At 44.2% G+C, this 22,598-nt stretch overlaps 1 pseudogene; it reads right to left on the reverse strand.

Moving 5' to 3' along the window:
• Window positions 1-22,598, reverse strand: part of LOC123137109 (uncharacterized) — a 274,654-nt pseudogene that overhangs the window by 171,077 nt on the left and 80,979 nt on the right.

The raw sequence follows: 22,598 nt of genomic DNA on the forward strand, positions 1-22,598 counted from the left end.
GAAAGGTTTGTACAAAAGAAATATCATTTGTGTGACATTGACGAATGTATAAGAAAATTACAAATGAAAATACGTCACATAAGTTCAACGTGAAAACAGCTGGAAGGTCAACTATTACACCGAATGAATTTCAGATGAAAAACTTTTAAAACCGTTGCGAGTATGAAAAAATGATCAACACGGGAAAATTGCGTGTCTACAGAAGCTTTTCATCGGGATATCACTTGCTCAATTCCGGTGAGTGTTCCGATGCGTGGATGAAGAGCTACGGGCAAAAAAAGCACGTGAAAAACAGAGTGAAGTTCAAGGTTTCATACCGAGAAGTTCAGGCACTTCACGCGATGCATTTTTCACGAATCTGTTTTGCGATAAAGGCAAACGAATGATCTCGCCGTTTTTGAAATTACTTGAAAATGGTTGGAAATCAAAGAAAACTGTCAACAGGAAAAAGTTTCGGATTTTTCGTAGCTTTTCAACGGTATATTATTTGCATCATTCCAACAAAGTTTGTACAAAATACGGAGAAAATACGTTTTTTGCCATTTTCAGAACTGACTTAAAACTGTAAAGAATCGGGAGAAATAATACATACCAAAAAGTTTCGCATTTGTTCAAGCTTTCTAGCGCCATATCATTTGCTGCAGTCGGACGCGCGGTTAAAAAATTAGCTTGAAAATACAAACTCGGTAGGACTTGTACCATTTTTTAAATTACTCTTAAACCGTTCAAAATTAGAAAAAACTTTCAACATGCAAAATTTGTGCATTTTCATAAGCTTTCCAACGCCGTATCATATGCCTCAATTGGATTAGACGTTTAGGAATGACGTCAAAAATACGAAGTCGGCTGTTCGGTTTGCGAAATTTTACGTTTTTTGAAATTACTCTTTAACCATAGAGAATTAGAGAAAACTTTCAACACGTGGAAGTAGCGGTTTTGCAGCAGCTTTCCAACGCCATATTATATGCCTCATTCTGATAACCGGTTTAGAAATGCGATAAAAAATACGATTCACGTTTTTTGTGTGAAGAAAAAACGGTTTTCAAAACTACTCTTAAACCGCTTATATTTTGCCAAAAATTTAAGTTGGGTCATTATACTGATGTCCATAGCTTTCCAACGGTATATTGCAAGCCCCATTTGGGCAATGTTGGCGGAAGTTCAACCTAGTTCACAGGGAAGTTCAACGTACTACTAGCGGGGCAGGTCAGGTTGTGATGAGAATATTATTCTCATCCTGTGATCAGAATAGTGTTTATGTATATATATATATATCAGGATCTTTCCAACACAATGTGCTTGCCAGAGGATAAAATGTAAAAAGGAAAGGTGAAGATCACCAAGACCCTTGTATGAAGATATAAGACAAAAATAAAAGATAGGCCCTTCGCAAAGGGAAGCAGAGGTTGTCATGTGCTTTTAGGATTGGATGCACAAAATCTTAATGCAACGTCACTTTATATTGCCACTTGTAATATGGACCTTTATTATGCAGTCCGTCGCTTTTATTTCTTCCACATCACAAGATCGTATAAAGCTTATTTTCTCCCACACTAATAAATCATACATATTTAAAGAGCAATTTTTATTGCTTGCAACAATGACAACTTACTTGAAGGATCTTAATCAATCCATGTGTAGATATGGTGGACTCTCATGTCAAAACTGGGTTTAAGGATATTTGGAAGCACAAGTAGTATCTCTACTTGGTGCAAAGAATTTGGCTAGCATGAGAGGGAAAGGCAAGCTCAACATGTTGGATGATCCATGACAATATACTTTATTTCGGATGTAAGAAAAGATAACCCATTATGTTGTCTTGTCCAACATCAACTCTTTAGCATGTCATATTTTAATGAGTGCTCACAATCATAAAAGATGTCCAAGATAGTATATTACTCCCTCCGTTCCAAAATAGATGACTCAACTTTATACTAATTTTAGTACAAAGTTGAGTCATCTATTTTGGAACGGAGGGAGTATATGTGAGAACCTCTCTTTCTTTATTACTTCCTATTAATTGCAACGATGACCAAAACTATGTTTGCCAACTCTCAACAACTTTTATTTATCATACTCTTAATATGTGAAGTCATTACTCTCCATAAGATCCATATGATCTCTTTATTTCTTTTTATTCTTTGTTTTTCTTTTATTCCCTCAAGATCATAGCAAGATAGCAAAACCCTTGACTCAAGACTAATCTTTATTATATATAGCTCACGGACTCAATTACATAGAGGAATCATAAAGCAAAACTCAAAACTAGATCATTCTAAAACTTTATTCTACTAGATCAAGATATTACCAAAAGGATCAAACTAAGAAAAATGGTAAAGATAGGAGTGTGATGGTGATACGATACCGGGGCACCTCCCCCAAGCTTGGCAGTTGCCAAGGGGAGTGCCCATACCCATGTGATTATGTCTCCTTCTTTGGAGGTGATGATGATGGAGATGATGGAGTTGTTGATGATGTAGGCTTGTGGTCCATCTTCCAAGGCATAGACTCACCATCATAAAAGGATGATCGAGTCTCCGGGATCCTCGAATCTGCAGCCAAACTCATCCTTTTGAATCTGTATTCATACTCACAGTTTTGGTTTTGCAGTTCATAGATCTGGGCTTGGAGGTGCTCCATTTTCTCGTGAAGCTTGAAGATGGTCTCCCCAATGTTCTCGGCATCCAGCTTGTGGTTGTTGGTGAACTCCGTGATCATTATGTGGTTGGCATCGAGTTCACGTTCCACCATCTCCTGGCACTTGAAAACTTGTTGCTCCATTGCTTCAAGCCTTGTCTCCATGCTTACAGTCCTCCTTGGTCCCTCAACATCGCGGATGTGCAGCACCCCCTCACGCATCTCAATGGTTTGAGGGTGTTGCAACACTTGCGCGAGGTAGGGGTTGATGACCTTCTCAAAAAACTTGTCCTTGGGAGCGCTTGAAGACGTCATGGTGATCCAAATCTATCAGAAAGACAGCTCGAAACAAAAGCAGAGGATATTTGCGTGATACGAGGGTCAAAACTGGTGGGAGATTATATAATGAATTTTTTCCGAGAAAAAGAAGTATCGTGCAAGAAAACGGAGTCCGGAGAGCAAACGAGGTGCCCACGAGGCAGGGGGTGTGCCCTCCACCCTCGTGGACGCCTTGTGTCCTTCCCGGACTACTTCTTATTTTCCTATTTTCTTAAATATCCCAAACGGAGAAAAAATTGCTATTAGAACTGTTTTGGAGTCAGTTTACTTACCATCCCACATACCTATACCTTTTCGGAGTCTGAAACGTTTTGGAAAGTGTCCCTTATGTATTCCTCCAGGGTTACGGTTTCAGTCACATTGGTTTCAACATTTATGGGATTACCTGAGATATAATGTTTGATTCTTTGACCGTTCACCACCTTCGGATTTGTGCCTTCGAAGTTGTTGATTTTTATGGCACCGGAATGATAGACCTCCTCGATAACGTAAGGATCTTACCATTTAGAGATGAGTTTTCCTGCAAAAAATCTTAAACGAGAGTTGAAAAGCAACACATAATCACCTATATTAAACTAACGCTTTTGTATCCTTTTGTCATGCCATATTTTAACTTTTTCTTTGAACAGTTTGGCATTCTCATAGGCTTGAGTTCTCCATTAATCAAGTGAGCTAATGTCAAATAACCTCTTCTCACCGGCAAGTTTGAAATCATAATTGAGCTCTTTAATGGCCCAATATGCCTTATGTTCTAGTTCGAGAGGTAAGTGACATGCTTTTCCATAAACCATTTTATATGGAGACATACCCATAGGATTTTTATATGCAGTTCTATAAGCCCATAATGCATCATCAAGTTTCTTAGACCAATTCTTTCTAGATCTATTAACAGTCTTTGCAAAATCAATTTAAGCTCTCTGTTACTCAGTTCTACTTGGCCACTAGATTGTGGGTGATATGGAGATGCAATTCTATGATTAACATCATACTTAGCCAGCATTTTACGAAAAGCGCCATGAATAAAATTTGAACCACCATCAGTCATTAGGTATCTAGGGACTCCAAACCTAGGGAAAATAACTTCTTTAAGCATCTTAATAGAGGTGTTATGATCATCACTACTGGTTGGAATAGCTTCTACCCACTTAGTAACATAATCAACAACAACTAAAATATGTGTATACCCATTAGAGGAAGGAAACGGTCCCATATAGTCAAAGCCCCAAATATAAAATGGTTCAACAAAAGTGAATAATTCATAGGCATTTATTGACGTCTACTAATATTACCAATTCTTTGACATTCATCGCAAGACAAGATAAACTTACGAGCATCCTTGAAGAAAGTAGGCCAATAAAAACCAGATTGCAATACCTTCTGCGCAGTTCTATCTCCAGTGTGGTGTCCTCCATAAGCCTCGGAGTGACACTTGCGTAGGATCTGTTCTTGTTCATGCTCAGGTACACAATGTATAATAACACCATCTACTCCTTCTTTATAAAGGTGTGGTCATCCCAGAAGTAATGTCTTAAATCATAGAAAAACTTCTTCTTTTGCTGGTACGTGAAACTAGGTGGTATACATTTAGCAACAATGTAATTAGCATAATCAGCATACCATGGAGCAGTACGAGAAGCATTTTTGATAGCTAATTGTTTGTCAGGAAAGCTATCATCAATAGGTAGTGGGCCATCAATAACATTCTCTAACCTAGACAAGTTGTCTGCAACGGGGTTCTCAGCTCCCTTTCTATCAATAATATGCAAATCAAATTCTTGTAGTAGGAGAACCCATCTAATAAGTCTAGGTTTCGCATCTCTCTTTTCCATAAGATATTTAATAGCAACATGTTCAGTGTGAATAGTTACTTTAGAGTCAACAATATAAGGTCTAAACTTATCACAAGCAAATACAACTGCTAAAAATTCTTTTTCAGTAGTAGCATAATTTCTCTGGGCATTGTCTAGAGTTTTACTAGCATATTGAATAACATTTCGTTTCTTATCAACTCTTTGTCCCAGAACAGCACCTATGGCATAATCACTAGCATCGCACATAATTTCAAAGGGTAAATTCCAATCAGGTGGCTGAACAATAGGTGCTGAAATCAAAGCTTTCTTAAGTATTTCAAATGCTTCTACACAATCATCATCGAAGACAAAAGGAATATCTTTTTGTAAGATGTTAGTCAGAGGCATGACAAAGGAAACTTCTTATACCTTTAATGTCTTTAGGACACGACATCTTTTCAATAGCATCAACTTTAGCTTTATCAACTTCAATACCTCTTTCAGAAATTTTATGACCCAAGAAAATGCCTTCATTAACCATAAAGTGGCATTTTTCCCAATTCAAGACAAGATTAGTTTCTTCACATCTCTGCAAAACTCGATCAATGTTGCTCAAGCAATCATCAAAAGAAGACCCATAAACGGAGAAATCATCCATGAAAACCTCAACAATCTTTTCACAAAAGCCAGAGAATATAGCCATCATGCATCTTTGAAAGGTAGTAGGTGCATTACATAAACCAAAAGGCATACGTCTATAAGCAAAAGTACCGAAAGGGCAAGTAAAAGTGGTCTTTGCTTGATCCTCTTTTGACATAGGTATTTGAGAGAAACCAGAGTAACCATCTAGAAAGCAAAAATGTGTATGTTTGATGGTTAAATGTGTATGTCTGGTAATGATCCTTTTTAGTAGCTTTATTTAATTTGTGGAAATCAATTACCATCCTATAACCTGTAACAATTCTTTGCGGGATCAATTCATCTTTATCATTAGGAACGACAGTAATACCTCCCTTCTTAGGGACACAATGGACATGACTTACCCACTAACTATCAGCAAAGGGACAAATTATACCTGCCTCCAGGAGCTTTAGTATTTCTTTTCTTACCACTTGTTTCATCTTAGGATTTAACCATCATTGGTGATCAACAACTCGTTTGGCGTCTTTCTCCAATTTTATTTTGTGTTGGCATAGAGTGAGACTAATGCCCTTAAGATCATCAAGAGTATATCCAATAGCAGCACGGTGCTTCTTCAGAGTTTTCAATAATTTCTCTTCTTCCTGCTTTGAAAGGTTAGCACTAATAATAACATGATATATCTTCTTTTCATCAAGATAAGCATATTTAAGAGTATCAGGTAGTGGTTTAAGCTCAAATACGAAATCACCCTTGGGTGGTGGAGGATCCCCTAGAATTTCAACAGACAAGTTGTGTTTCAAAATAGGTCCCTGTTTAAAGAATACTTCATCTAACTCCCTTCTTTCATTCATAAACATATCATTTTCATGGTCTAGCAAATATTGTTCTAAAGGATCATTAGGAGGCACGACAATAGAAGCAAGACCAGTAATTTCATCCTTACTAGGCAATGCTTTATCATGGGGTTGTCTATGAAATTTAGCAAAATTAAAGTCGTCAGACATATCCCCTAAACCAATCGTCACAATATCCTTTTTGCAGTCTATGTTAGCATTAACAGGGACCAATAATCTCATCCTTACAAGGTGGTTCCCTATCACGAGGTTGTCTATGAAACTTAGCGAAATTAAACTCATGAGACATACCATCTAAGCCAATGGTGACAGTGTCTTTTTCACAATCAATCCTAGCACTAGATGTATTCAAGAAGGGTCTACCAAAAATAATGGGACAAAAGTCATCTTGTGGGGAACCAAGAACAAGAAAATCAGCAGGATATTTAACCTTCCCACACAAAACTTCAACATCTCTAACAATCCCAACTGGTTTAATGGTGTCCCTATTAGCAAGCTTTATAGTAACATCAATGTCGTCTAATTCAACGGGTGCAATGTCATGCACAATTTCTTTCTATAAGGAATGAGGTATTGCACTTGGACTAGCACCCATATCACATAAGCCATGATAACAATGATCTCCTATTTTAACAGAAATAATAGGCATGCCTACAACAGGTCTATGTTTATTTTTAGTATCGGGTCTAGCAATTCTAGCAGCTTCATCACAGAAGTAAATAACATGCCCATTAATATTATCAGCCAAGAGATCTTTAACCATAGCAATACTAGGTTCAACTTTAATTTGCTCAGGTGGTGTAGGTGTTCTTGTATTACTCTTACAAACTGTGACGCCCGGGTAATTAAGCTACAGTGATCCTCTGCTAATGGTGCCACGTCACCTCGTTTATAGTTGCTAATCTCGAGTTAGTTCGAAACCGATTCAAATTCAAATTCAAAAATAGGCAAACAATAAAAGTTTTCAAATATTAAAACTAAAATGTTCGGAGTGAACCAAATATTGCATAGATAATTGTGGTGAAGAAACCCCACTTTTATAAAATGTTTAAATACTATCAGATGAATAAAACAGCCGCATAAATAGTTATTTAAATACCTTTTCTAATTAATAAATGTCAAACTAAATTATTCGAGGACTTGACTTTTTGTGACAATGGCCTAAATTGAATTACTAAATTAGATGCCAAGTATATATATTTTACAAAAAAAATAAAACAATAGGAAACAAAGACAAAACAGAAAAGAAAACTAACAACAAGAAAAGAACCCCCCGGGGCTCCGGCCCAGCAGGCCATCAACCCCACTGGGCCAACCCACCAGGCCCAGCCGGCCACCCCACTTAACCCCCTCGGTCCACTGACCGAAACCCTAACCCCCACTGCTCCCCCGATCCCCCCCACTCGTCCCACTCCTCCCTCTCGCCCTTCCCCGATCTGGATTGGGGTAACCCCCCGATCCCATCGCCCCATCGCCGCCTCGGCGTCGCCGTCACCTCCCTCGCGGAGCCGGCCCCCTCCTGTCGCCCCACCGGCGCCCTTCCGCCCGTCCGCGACCACGCTGACGCGGGACCCCGCCCGGAGCTACCTCGCCCCCGCCGCACGAGGACCGCGCCGTCGAAGCCCCTCACCGTCTTCCCCGAAACGCCGTCGCCTCGTCGTCCACGCCGGCCTGCTTCCCCTGCGTCGACGTCGACCCCGTCCTCCTCCAAAACGACCTTCATCGAGCCCATGGCCCCGTCCCCTACACTCCCTCGGTGAGGCCCCGGCCTCCTCTTCTCTCTCCCGGCACCGTTCCGTCGCGCCGTTTGGATCGCCGAACGGCACCACGGCCACCGCACCGCCTCCCCCCTCCTCCCGCTCGCTCGCGCGCCCACGGTCGCGCGCTCGCGCCGACCGCAGCTGCGGCTGCCCTTCCCCGTGCCCTGGTGTGCCACGCCCCCCTCGCTGCGGCTCCCCTCACTGCCGACCCGCGCCCACCCAGGCCATCCCAGGCCACCGCCCCCCCCTCTTCTCCGGCGCTCTGCCGTGGTCGCCGGCGCCCCGGGTGGGTTGCCCTTGCCGGTCGCGCCCGCAGCGCCCATACGGGCTGCGCCTGTGCCCGACGCCCGCTCGCCCGCCTGCCCGCTATGGCCCCTGTGCCTATGGCACGTGGGGCCCGACCCAGAACGTTTAAAAAAGGAAAAGAAAAAAAAGGAATTAAAAAAAATAATAAAAATAAAATAAAATAAAAATAAATATATTAAATAAATAAATAACAACTAAAATAATTAAAATATTAATTAATCAATTAATTAAGTAATTAATTAATTAATTAAGTAATTAATTAAGTTAATTAATCCTGATTAGATTAACCTAATCACTAATTAAATTAACTAATCTGTAATTAAACTAAACAGAGAATGACAGGTGGGTCCCACTGGACCCACACGTCAGGTTGACCAGGTCAATGGTCAACATTGACTGTTGACATCACCCTGATGTCATGCTGACGTCAGCATTTACTATTCTGGATAATGTTGGATTAAATAATTAATTAAATTCCAGAAATTAATAAAATCTTTAGAAAATCATATCTTTTAATCCGTAACTCGGATTAAAATATTTTCAACATGAAAGTTGCTCAGAACAACGAGACGAATCCGGATATGCAGCCCGTTCGTCCGCCACGCGTCCCTAGCATAGAGAACCTGCAACATTTCACCTCCGGTTCATCTGCCCGAAAACACGAAACACTGGGGGTACTTTCCCGGATGTTTCCCCCCTTCACCGGTATCACCTCATACCGCGTTAGAACACGTCTAGCTCTGCTTGTTGACCTGTTATGCACTTGCTTGCTATGTATTTACTGTTTCTCCCCCCTCTTCTCTCCGGTAGCCCCCGTGACGATGCTGATGCCCCTGTGGACGACTACGTCACCGACGACCCCTCCTTCTTGTCTGAGCAACCAGGCAAGCCCCCCCTTGATCACCAGATATCGCCTATTCTACTCTATACTGCTTGCATTAGAGTAGTGTAGCATGTTACCGCTTTCCGTTAATCCTATTCTGATGCATAGCCTGTCATTGTTGCTACAGTCATTGATACCTTACCTGCAATCCTAAATGCTTAGTATAGGATGCTAGTTTATCATCATTGGCCCTACATTCTTGTCAGTCTGCCTTGCTATACTATTGGGCCGTGATCACTCGGGAGGTGATCACGGGTATATACTATACATACATACATACTATACAGATGGTGACTAAAGTTGGGTCAGCTCGATGAGTACCCGCAAGTGATTCTAATGAGGGGGTTGAAAGGACAGGTGGCTCCATCCCAGTAGAGGTGGGCCTGGGTTCCCGACGGCCCCCGACTGCTACTTTGTGGCGGAGCGGCAGGGCAGGTTGAGACCACCTAGGAGACAGGTGGGCCTGGCCCTGTTCGGCGTTCGCGGATACTTAACACGCTTAACGAGATCTTGGTATTTGATCTGAGTCGGCTACGAGCCTATACGCACTAACCATCTACGCGGGAGTAGTTATGGGTATCCCAGCGTCGTGGTATCAGCCGAAGCCTTCTTGACGTCAGCGACTGAGTGGCGCGCGCCGGGTTGGACTGCGTTAACGCAACTTCCTTTGTAATGGAGGTTGCTAGGTCTGCTCACCGGCCGCGTACGCAACGTGCAGGTGTGCAATGGGCGATGGGCCCAGACCCCTGCGCGCATAGGATTTAGACCGGCGTGCTGACCTCTCTGTTGTGCCTAGGTGGGGCTGCGACGTGTTGATCTTCCGAGGCCGGGCATGACCCAGGAAAGTGTGTCCGGCCAAATGGGATCGAGCGTGTTGGGCTATGTGGTGCACCCCTGCAGGGAAGTTAATCTATTCGAATAGCCGTGATCTTCGGTAACAGGACGACTTGGAGTTGTACCTTGACCTTATGACAACTAGAACCGGATACTTAATAAAACACACCCTTCCAAGTTCCACAGACAACCCGGTGATCGCTTTTCTACAGGGCGACAAGAGGAGGATCGCCGGGTAGGGTTATGCTATGCGATGCTACTTGGAGATGCTGCTTGGAGATGCTACTTGAAGATGATACTTGGAGGACTTCAATCTACTCTCTCCTACATGCTGCAAGACAGAGGCTGCCAGAAGCATAGTCTTCGACAGGATTAGCTATCCCCCTCTTATTCTGGCATTCTGCAGTTCAGTCCACTGATATGGCCTCCTTACACATATACCCATGCATATGTAGTGTAGTTCCTTGCTTGCGAGTACTTTGGATGAGTACTCACGGTTGCTTTCTCCCCCCTTTTTCCCCTTTTCCTTTCTTTCTGGTTGTCGCAACCAGATGCTGGAGTTCAGGAGCCAGACGCCACCGTCGACGACGACCCCTACTACACCGGAGGTGCCTACTACTACGTGCAGCCCGCTGACGACGACCAGGAGTAGTTAGGAGGATCCCAGGCAGGAGGCCTGCGCCTCTTTCGATCTGTATCCCAGTTTGTGCTAGCCTTCTTAAGGCAAACTTGTTTAACTTATGTCTGTACTCAGATATTGTTGCTTCCGCTGACTCGTCTATGATCGAGCACTTGTATTCGAGCCCTCGAGGCCCCTGGCTTGTATTATGATGCTTGTATGACTTATTTTATGTTTTAGAGTTGTGTTGTGATATCTTCCCGTGAGTCCCTGATCTTGATCGTACACATTTGCGTGCATGATTAGTGTACGATTGAATCGGGGGCGTCACAAGTTGGTATCAGAGCCGACTGCCTGTAGGAATCCCCTTTCCAACTCCTTGGCCGAAGTTGAGTCTAGCCATTGCAAAACTTTTACTAACTTGGCTGTGTGCCTTACGGGCCCACGTCGCCATTGGGTGGTATTAGGATCTTTTATTCCTCGACCTATACTCTGGGACTCTTATTTCTCTTCTATTCGGGTTAAATGATTTTTGCTAAATCTAACATTAGGATCTCGTTATCACTTTCACCCGGAGAGCCCCTTATTAATGATGATCGTCTGCGGCACGTGAAGACCCTGAAGATACTCTCCGTTGTTAACCCGAGAACTTATGTTCATCGCATTTGCAATTCCCCTTCCACCGTCAACCCTTATGGATAACTACTTGCAGTTGTTATTCTTACATTCATCCCCAGTTGGTCTTGTTATTACCAGATACCTCGAAACACTCGTCGTTGTCTCGATAATCCTTTGAGCTTATCGCCTTGCTGTTCCTTGTCACCTGAATACCCCTATGGATAATTCTCGCACTTATCGAGTATCCGCTCATCCCCCAGTTGTTCATGTGTTTCACAATGGTCTTCGAAATACTATTTGATCCTCCAAAAATCCTTAATAGCTTATTGCTCTGCAATACTTGTCTGCTTGCATTATGGATGCTTTCCATATGTCTGGCAATATTCGTTAGTATCCTTAGGCATCGTCATTTTGATCCTATTGATTCAGCATGTGTGCGAATGCACACAATCATCTATCAACCCTTCTAAATTATCCTTCCGGCTCAGACATCATTTTTGAACATGAGCTGGTTCTCGACCAAACTATTTGTCGTCAATTGTGCCTCTGGTATATCCAACTTATCCATCCTTGATCAGAGCGACTGCTTCTGATCCTTTGTTTTGGAAATCGAAATTCCTTTATTATCTAAGCATCGAATCATTCCGATGTTCTATAATATGATGCCCGTGCATTCTTCTTCCTCTGGTTGAGTACCGGTGCTCACCTCAGATCCCTTGTGGACCATCGGTTCCTTTGTTGGATTTTATCCGACAGTGTCCTTCATATTGAATAACCTTGAGAGCCTTTCCATGGGTATATAATGCCTTGGTAAATTGTATCATCTGCTTTTGAACAATGCTCTACTTTCGAGCTTGTATTATTTACCCCGAAGTTTGTGGTATATGTTCGTAAGACGCCCTGATGGGTTGAACCTATGCCTTCCTTACTATGTGTGAACTCGGAAGTTTTCACGGGTCATACTCATCTGGTATTTCACCAGGTATAACTTTCAACACTAATGCCATTATCGAAACGAGAAGTGAATGTAAGGTTATGCTTTGGAGAAGTGGGAGTCGACCTCGAACCTTGTGTTCATGCCCATGGACGCGATGTATATCCTATCATGGAAGCTTCTTGTAATAATAACTATTTCCTTGATAACTAACATATGGTATCTGTGAATTGATCCCTTGCAACCGTGGTTCCGACCATGATTGTTCTTCCTTGATTCCATTTCTCGGACAAGTTAAAACAATTGTCTCCTATGGATTAATACACCCGTCCAATCTTTACTTTGATCTTGTGTCGAGTATTACCCCCTGGTATCTCAAGATTATCATGGAACTGCATAACTTCTTATGAGTTCTTCATCAAGTGCTACCTTTCCACTGATTCCAATTTTTCACGGGCTCTGAGTTATTATACACTCAAAGACTCCGATAACTGAATCGAGTTCGCATTGCGATTCAACAAGTATTTGAACCCATCACTGCTTACAAATTTATTAATCCTTCAAGTCATTCCTAGCCTGATCGGCTATATCATTATCGAGCTAATTTTAACTGTGCTACCCGGTCCTTCTTCCCGGAGCACAATTTTCAACGATGAACTAACCTTACGTCGATCATCATCGTCATATCATTTCGCCTTGAACAACAAGCTTGGTTTCGAGTTTGTGTCGTACCCTTGGTTCCAATAACCTTTCACTTTATCATTACTTTGACTTGATGTCATCACCGATCGATTACATCTTCATGAACTCTCGCGACAAATGTGTCGTGAATATCATCAACATTCTGAGCTCTTCCAAGAGATCTATTGAAATCATGATGAGAAATACCATCCTTGCCCTCGATGATTGGTGTTATCAGCGACAACATTATTGCATTCCCTCCAACACAAAACTTGTTCCTGTATTGTGTTGTACCTTGAATTCCTTGCTATCCAACTTATGTATATTCTACCGCGGAGTATTACCATCTTTGATGTTAAGAATGTTGTGAGGATTGCTCCACCTCTTAAGAATTCTTTCTATAATGATACTTCTCACCATCACCATTCTTTCTTGGTCCTCGTGTTGATTCCAACCGGGGTACCCACAAGTGAACGGTGTTGTTTGGATTATGCACTTCTAGCAACCCTATTGCTTTGAAGTTAATGATCGATAGTTCATTCTAAGTCCTTCGCTAATTGAATCACCATTCTGACATTGGTCGTGCAACCCAATCCACATTTCGGGCGCACCCTTCAACCAATGTTTAATTGTGTATGTTTTCCTCGAGCATACTTCCTTATATCATTTGATCTGACAAATGTTATCTCCTTGTTCACCTAATGGTGGAAATCCATCTTTTGGGAATCTCGGTGAATTGCCGTTGAGTTCACCAGACACCTCCTTGTCCTCTCCTTGGTTTAATGATGAACTATTGTTTCAGGAACCCGCTCCCATAGTTCATTTCCCGAGAATCTTACAATGTCATTTCGTCGATATGTGCCGCAGCTTTTCTTCTCGGACATCCTGAGTCTGGGGTATCCTGACACCAATCGGATCTGAATCTCGGTCAGATATGATGGTTGGGACATTTTCCAAGAGTTATGATGTTGATCCTTTGATGACCCGGTAACATGATGTCATGCCTAGCACCCCCCCCCTCGGCTGGAGGACCTATCACTATAGATTCCTTTTCAGCAAGGTTATCCGTTCATCCATGGGGAAATTGTAAGACTTATTCTACAAGTTATTCCTGATGGATCCTTCGTGTTTCCAAAGTTTGATCTTCACCTGAAGACCATGTCAATGCTACCTCGAAGCATGTCAATGGTACTCCGATTTTCAACGGGAACATTTGAAGCACGATGCTAAATTTTGTTTATCATTTATCCTAACACCGTTGTATGGGTAATATCATGAGATTCCTCCTCCCCTTACCTAAATGGTTGTCTACTTTATATCCTGTCATGGATATCTTGCTCTGCTTGTCCTTGGGAAGGATATACCCCTGAATTATGTGTTTTAACACATTTTCCTTTCCATTGTTCTGTTAATCTGATATTCATATTTTCCTTTCCATTGATGTGTTTGACATTCTTGTGATCTATATAATCTAAGAGTAAAGATTCACTGCTTATGTAAACACCTCGATGTATAATTGGTCAGTAAGACCCTGTTACGACTGTTGATGATATTCCGGTAACCACCGATGGACGAGAACTTTGCCTATTGGCCCACCTCGTTCAACGAGCAGGAAAATGGTTCTCTTCGTCCCTCGCCCTTGGTATCGATGTTGTTGCCGACATATCTGACAGGCTACCCTTTGACACGCCTTACTATCATGACCGTGCAAAATGTCGGCCCCCTTCCTACTTTCAACCACATGGTGGGCCCATAACCCACAGTTCCACAGGATCGAAACCTGACTCTCCTGCACCCCCTCTTCCCAAGGTTGTTCCTCGTGTGCGGCCTCGTATGTAATTCACGGGCCACCGTCCCAAGTGATCTATTTTGGTAGCAGACGCAATACTCAATCTCATTGCTCTAGACCCCTTTCGCATGTTGTTTCAGACATCGAACAATGGCCTATCCGTTTGAAACTTCTCATGGTACCTTCTTACTTTACTCTCGATATTTTCTTAAGTTCAATTCGAGAGTTACTTCCTACCCCATTCCCTGAGTTATGTACCAGATAGTCAACCTGGTAAGGCCCGCCCTTCCCGAGTCTTCCCCCCATATCCTTTTCGTAAGTACGATGAAGATCCCGAAGAAAGGATGGCGACTTCATCATTTTGACCTGAAGCAGAAGTATGAAGGCATCAATATATTGGATTGACCTCTTCGAGAAGAGCAAGCCAGGATGAGAAGACCCGCTATATTCGTCACCAAACCTTCCCCCCTTACTCCCCTCTTAAACCTCGGGACGAGATTTCTTGTAGTGGAGGAGAATTGTGACGCCCGGGTAATTAAGCTACAGTGATCCTCTGCTAATGGTGCCACGTCACCTCGTTTATAGTTGCTAATCTTGAGTTAGTTCGAAACCGATTCAAATTCAAATTCAAAAATAGGCAAACAATACAAGTTTTCAAATATTAAAACTAAAATGTTCGGAGTGAACCAAATATTGCATAGATAATTGTGGTGAAGAAACCCCACTTTTATAAAATGTTTAAATACTATCAGATGAATAAAACAGCCGCATAAATAGTTATTTAAATACCTTTTCTAATTAATAAATGTCAAACTAAATTATTCGAGGACTTGACTTTTTGTGACAATGGCCTAAATTGAATTACTAAATTAGATGCCAAGTATATATATTTTACAAAAAAATAAAACAATAGGAAACAAAGACAAAACAGAAAAGAAAACTAACAACAAGAAAAGAACCCCCCGGGGCTCCGGCCCAGCAGGCCATCAACCCCACTGGGCCAACCCACCAGGCCCAGCCGGCCACCCCACTTAACCCCCTCGGTCCACTGACCGAAACCCTAACCCCCACTGCTCCCCCGATCCCCCCCACTCGTCCCACTCCTCCCTCTCGCCCTTCCCCGATCTGGATCGGGGCAACCCCCCGATCCCATCGCCCCATCACCGCCTCGGCGTCGCCGTCACCTCCCTCGCAGAGCCGGCCCCCTCCTGTCGCCCCACCGACGCCCTTCCGCCCGTCCGCGACCACGCTGATGCGGGACCCCGCCCGGAGCTACCTCGCCCCCGCCGCACGAGGACCGCGCCGCCGAAGCCCCTCACCGTCTTCCCCGAAACGCCGTCGCCTCGTCGTCCACGCCGGCCTGCTTCCCCTGCGTCGACGTCGACCCCGTCCTCCTCCACAGCGACCTTCATCGAGCCCATGGCCCCGTCCCCTACACTCCCTCGGTGAGGCCCCGGCCTCCTCTTCTCTCTCCCGGCACCGTTCCGTCGCGCCGTTTGGATCGCCGAACGGCACCACGGCCACCGCACCGCCTCCCCCCTCCTCCCGCTCGCTCGCGCGCCCACGGTCGCGCGCTCGCGCCGACCGCAGTTGCGGCTGCCCTTCCCCGTGCCCTGGTGTGCCGCGCCCCCCTCGCTGCGGCTCCCCTCACTGCCGACCCGCGCCCACCCAGGCCATCCCAGGCCACCGCCCCCCCTCTTCTCCGGCGCTCTGCCGTGGTCGCCGGCGCCCCGGGTGGGTTGCCCTTGCCGGTCGCGCCCGCAGCGCCCATACGGGCTGCGCCTGTGCCCGACGCCCGCTCGCCCGCCTGCCCGCTATGGCCCCTGTGCCTATGGCACGTGGGGCCCGACCCAGAACGTTTAAAAAAGGAAAAGAAAAAAAGGAATTAAAAATAATAATAATAAAAAAATAAAATAAAAATAAATATATTAAATAAATACATAACAACTAAAATAATTAAAATATTAATTAATTAATTAATTAAGTAATTAATTAAGTTAATTAATCCTGATTAGATTAACCTAATCACTAATTAAATTAACTAATCTGTAATTAAACTAAACAGAGAATGACAGGTGGGTCCCACTGGACCCACACGTCAGGTTGACCAGGTCAATGGTCAACGTTGACTGCTGACATCACCCTGATGTCATGCTGACGTCAGCATTTACTATTCTGGATAATGTTGGATTAAATAATTAATTAAATTCCAGAAATTAATAAAATCTTTAGAAAATCATATCTTTTAATCCTTAACTCGGATTCAAATATTTTCAACATGAAAGTTGCTCAGAACAACGAGACGAATCCGGATACGCAGTCCGTTCGTCCGCCACGCGTCCCTAGCATAGAGAACCTGCAACATTTCACCTCCGGTTCATCTGTCCGAAAACACGAAACACTGGGGGTACTTTCCCGGATGTTTCCCCCCTTCACCGGTATCACCTCATACCGCGTTAGAACACGTCTAGCTCTGCTTGTTGACCTGTTATGCACTTGCTTGCTATGTATTTACTGTTTCTCCCCCCTCTTCTCTCCGGTAGCCCCCGTGACGATGCTGATGCCCCTGTGGACGACTACGTCACCGACGACCCCTCCTTCTTGTCTGAGCAACCAGGCAAGCCCCCCCTTGATCACCAGATATCGCCTATTCTACTCTATACTGCTTGCATTAGAGTAGTGTAGCATGTTACCGCTTTCCGTTAATCCTATTCTGATGCATAGCCTGTCATTGTTGCTACAGTCATTGATACCTTACCTGCAATCCTAAATGCTTAGTATAGGATGCTAGTTTATCATCATTGGCCCTACATTCTTGTCAGTCTGCCTTGCTATACTATTGGGCCGTGATCACTCGGGAGGTGATCACGGGTATATACTATACATACATACATACTATACAGATGGTGACTAAAGTTGGGTCAGCTCGATGAGTACCCGCAAGTGATTCTAATGAGGGGGCTGAAAGGACAGGTGGCTCCATCCCAGTAGAGGTGGGCCTGGGTTCCCGACGGCCCCCGACTGCTACTTTGTGGCGGAGCGGCAGGGCAGGTTGAGACCACCTAGGAGACAGGTGGGCCTGGCCCTGTTCGGCGTTCGCGGATACTTAACACGCTTAACGAGATCTTGGTATTTGATCTGAGTCGGCTACGAGCCTATACGCACTAACCATCTACGCGGGAGTAGTTATGGGTATCCCGGCGTCGTGGTATCAGCCGAAGCCTTCTTGACGTCAGCGACTGAGTGGCGCGCGCCGGGTTGGACTGCGTTAACGCAACTTCCTTTGTAATGGAGGTTGCTAGGTCTGCTCACCGGCCGCGTACGCAACGTGCAGGTGTGCAATGGGCGATGGGCCCAGACCCCTGCGCGCATAGGATTTAGACCGGCGTGCTGACCTCTCTGTTGTGCCTAGGTGGGGCTGCGACGTGTTGATCTTCCGAGGCCGGGCATGACCCAGGAAAGTGTGTCCGGCCAAATGGGATCGAGCGTGTTGGGCTATGTGGTGCACCCCTGCAGGGAAGTTAATCTATTCGAATAGCCGTGATCTTCGGTAACAGGACGACTTGGAGTTGTACCTTGACCTTATGACAACTAGAACCGGATACTTAATAAAACACACCCTTCCAAGTTCCACAGACAACCCAGTGATCGCTTTTCTACAGGGCGACAAGAGGAGGATCGCCGGGTAGGGTTATGCTATGCGATGCTACTTGGAGATGCTGCTTGGAGATGCTACTTGAAGATGCTACTTGGAGGACTTCAATCTACTCTCTCCTACATGCTGCAAGACGGAGGCTGCCAGAAGCATAGTCTTCGACAGGATTAGCTATCCCCCTCTTATTCTGGCATTCTGCAGTTCAGTCCACTGATATGGCCTCCTTACACATATACCCATGCATATGTAGTGTAGTTCCTTGCTTGCGAGTACTTTGGATGAGTACTCACGGTTGCTTTCTCCCCCCTTTTTCCCCTTTTCCTTTCTTTCTGGTTGTTGCAACCAGATGCTGGAGTTCAGGAGCCAGACGCCACCGTCGACGACGACCCCTACTACACCGGAGGTGCCCCTACTACGTGCAGCCCGCTGACGACGTCCAGGAGTAGTTAGGAGGATCCCAGGCAGGAGGCCTGCGCCTCTTTCGATCTGTATCCCAGTTTGTGCTAGCCTTCTTAAGGCAAACTTGTTTAACTTATGTCTGTACTCAGATATTGTTGCTTCCGCTGACTCGTCTATGATCGAGCACTTGTATTCGAGCCCTCGAGGCCCCTGGCTTGTATTATGGTGCTTGTATGACTTATTTATGTTTTAGAGTTGTGTTGTGATATCTTCCCGTGAGTCCCTGATCTTGATCATACACGCTTGCGTGCATGATTAGTGTACGATCTGGATCGGGGGCGTCACACAAACCATAGTTGAAGCTTTAGCATGATCCTTTATCCTAACAGGGAAAGGTGGTTTCTCAATATAGGTAGTAGGAACAATAGGATCATTATAAGTGATAGTCTTTTCTTCAACTTTAATAGGTGCAATTGCTTTTACTTCAATGGGAGGATTATATTTGAACCACTTCTCCTTAGGGAGGTCAACATGAGTAGCAAATGATTCACAAAAAGAAGCTACTATCTCAGAGTCAAGTCCATATTTAGTGCTAAATTCACGAAAAGCATTGGTATCCATAAAAGATTTAACACAATCAAACTTAGGTGTTACACCTGACTCCTTACCTTCGTCGAGATCCCAATATTCTGAGTTGCGTTTAACTCTTTCCAATAAATCCCATTTGAATTCAATAGTTTTCATCATGAAAGAGCCAGTACAAGAAGCATCGAGCATGGAGCGATTGTTGAGAGAAAGCCGAGCATAAATTTTTTGAATAATAATTTCTCTTGAGAGCTCATGATTAGGGCATGAATATAACATTGAATTAAGCCTCCCCCAAGCTAGAGCGATACTTTCTCCTTCGCGAGGCCAATATATATATATATATAATTACGACCACGATGAACAAGATGCATAGGATAAAACTTCTAATGAAATTCCAATTTCAATCGGTTGTAGTTCCATGATCCCATATCATCACATAGCCTAAACCATGTCAATGCCTTTCCCTTAAAAGATAAAAGGGAAGACCTTCTTCTTGATAACATCCTCGGGCATACCTGCAAGCTTAAATAATCTACAAACTTCATCCACATAGATTAGGTGCAAATCGGGATGCAATCTCCTGTAAAAGGATTAGCTAGCAGTTTCTCTATCATACCCGAAGGAATTTCAAAGTAAACATATTCAGTAGGTTCAGTAGGTTGAGGAGCAACTCTTTGCTCTACTGTTTGGGGTGAAGATACCCCGAACAAACCCCTCAAAGGGTTACTTTCCATAGTAACAAGTGACAATAAATTTCAGCACACTATATAATTTTTTTCATACCAAGTTCCACTTACCAAAGGCGCTTCACTCCCCGGCAACGGCGCCAGAAAAGAGTCTTGATGACCCACAAGTGTAGGGGGTCTATCGTAGTCCTTTCGATAAGTAAGAGTGTCGAACCCAACAAGGAGCAGAAGGAAATGACAAGCGGTTTTTAGTAAGGTATTCTCTGCAAGCACTGGAATTATCGGTAACAAATAATTTTGTGATAAGGTAATTCGTAACAGGTAACAAGTAACAAAAGTAAATAAGGTGCAACAAGGTGTCCCAATCCTTTTTGAAGCAAACGACAAGCCTGGAAAAAATCTTATATGAAGGAAAGCGCTCGCGAGGACACATGGGAATTATCATCAAGCTAGTTTTCATCACACTCATATGATTCACGTTCGTTACTTTGATAATCTGATATGTCGGTGGACCGGTGCTTGGGTGCTTTCCTTCCTTGGACAAGCATCCCACTTATGATTAACTACTCTCGCAAGGATCCACAACTACGAAAGAAGAATTAAGGTAAACCTAACCATAGCATGAAACATATGGATCCAAATCCCCCTTACGAAGCAACACATAAACTAGGGTTTAAGCTTCTGTCACTCTAGCAATCCATCATCTACTTATTACTTCCCGATGCCTTCCTCTAGGCCCAAACAATGGTGAAGTGTCATGTAGTTGACGTTCACATAACACCACTAGAGGAAAGACAACATACATCTCATCAAAATATCGAACGAATACCAAATTTACATGACTACTTATAGCAAGACTTCTCCCATGTCATCAGGAACAAACGTAACTACTCAATCATATTCATGTTCATAATCAGAGGGGTATTAATATGCATATAGGATCTGAACATATGATCTTCCACCGAATAAACCAACTAGCATCAACTACCAGGAGTAATCAGCACTACTAGCAACCCACAGGTACCAATCTAAGGCTTTGAGACAAAGATCGGATACAAGAGATGAACTAGGGTTTGAGAGGAGATGGTGCTGGTGAAGATGTTGATGGAGATTGAGCCCCTCCCGATGAGAGGATCGATGGTGATGATTGCCCCCTCCCGGAGGGATGTTTCCCTGGCAGAACAGTTCCACCGGAGCCCTAGATTGGTTCTGCCAAGGTTCCGCCTCGTGGCGGCGGTGTTTCATCCCTAAAGCTTCCTCCTCATTTTTTCCAGGGCGAAAGACTTCATATAGCCAAAGATGGGCACCGGAGGCCTGCCAGGTGGCCCACGAGGAAGGGGGGCATGCCCAGGGGGTAGGGCGCGCCCCCACCCTCGTGAACGGTGGGTGGCCCCCCTCTGGTATTTTCTTCACTCATTTTTTTTCTAATTCCAAAAATAACTTCCATGGAGTTTCAGGAATTTTGGAGTTGTACAGAATAGGTCTCTAATATTTGCTCCTTTTCCAGCCCAGAATTCCAGCTGCCGGCATTCTCCCTCTTCGTGTAAACCTTGTAAAATAAGAGAGAAAAGTCATAAGTATTGTGACATAATGAGTAATAACAACCCATAATGCAATAAATATCAATATCAAAGCATGATGCAAAATGGACGTATCACACACCTGTCAGCCAGAACATAAAGCTCGACAACATCTATAACCTTGTTCATCGCCAGCTCTTCACGCATCTTACGATTGCGCATGTTCTGATGGAACACACTAATGACAGCGGCGGGATGAATATCTGGGATGTTGTACTTCACACGGTTGATCCTTTGTATGTATTTGCGCAAACATTCGCTGTCCCTTTGGGGGATCACATGCAAATAACTTGCCTGACCAGGAGCTACGTGGCTGCCAGTAAAGGTGCCAACAAACTCGTGGCACAGATCCGACCTAGAGGAGATGGAATCCATCGACAAGTGCATCAACCATGACCTGACGTTTGGCTTGAGCACCAATGGGAAGTAGTTGGTAAGTACCTTGCCATCCCGAGCTCCGGTAGCTTGCATCACGATGGTGAAAACGCTCAGGAACTCGAACGGATGAGTCCTGCTGTCGTACTTCTCTGGGACCTCTTGTTTGAACATGTAGGTAGTGGGCCACTGGAACTACCATAGCTCACGGGTAAACGTCGGGCAGGTCATTGCATAAGGCATGTCGCCAGAATCCTCCGGCGCAGGCCTTTACACAGTGGGCCCAAACACTTATCAGATTGGTGGCACGCTTCCCGTCATTGCTCGATGGTGGTCCGAGCTTCCTCCATGAGTTGTTCCCGAAGAACTTGACGTTGGTCGCTGAGGGAGTCCTGGATTAGGGGGTATCCGGACAGCCGGACTATATACTTTGGCCGGACTGTTGGACCGTGAAGATACAAGACTCAAGACTTCGTCCCGTGTCTGGATGGGACTCTCCTTTGCATGGAAGACAAGCTTGGTGATCCGGATGTTAGATCTCCTTCTTTGTAACCGAATCTGTGTAAACCCTAGCCCCCTTTGGTGTCCATATAAACCGGAGGGTTTAGTCCGTAGAAGGACAATCATAA

This window comes from Triticum aestivum, chromosome 6B (assembly GCF_018294505.1).
Source record: "Triticum aestivum cultivar Chinese Spring chromosome 6B, IWGSC CS RefSeq v2.1, whole genome shotgun sequence".
Classification (NCBI taxonomy): Eukaryota; Viridiplantae; Streptophyta; class Magnoliopsida; order Poales; family Poaceae; genus Triticum; species Triticum aestivum.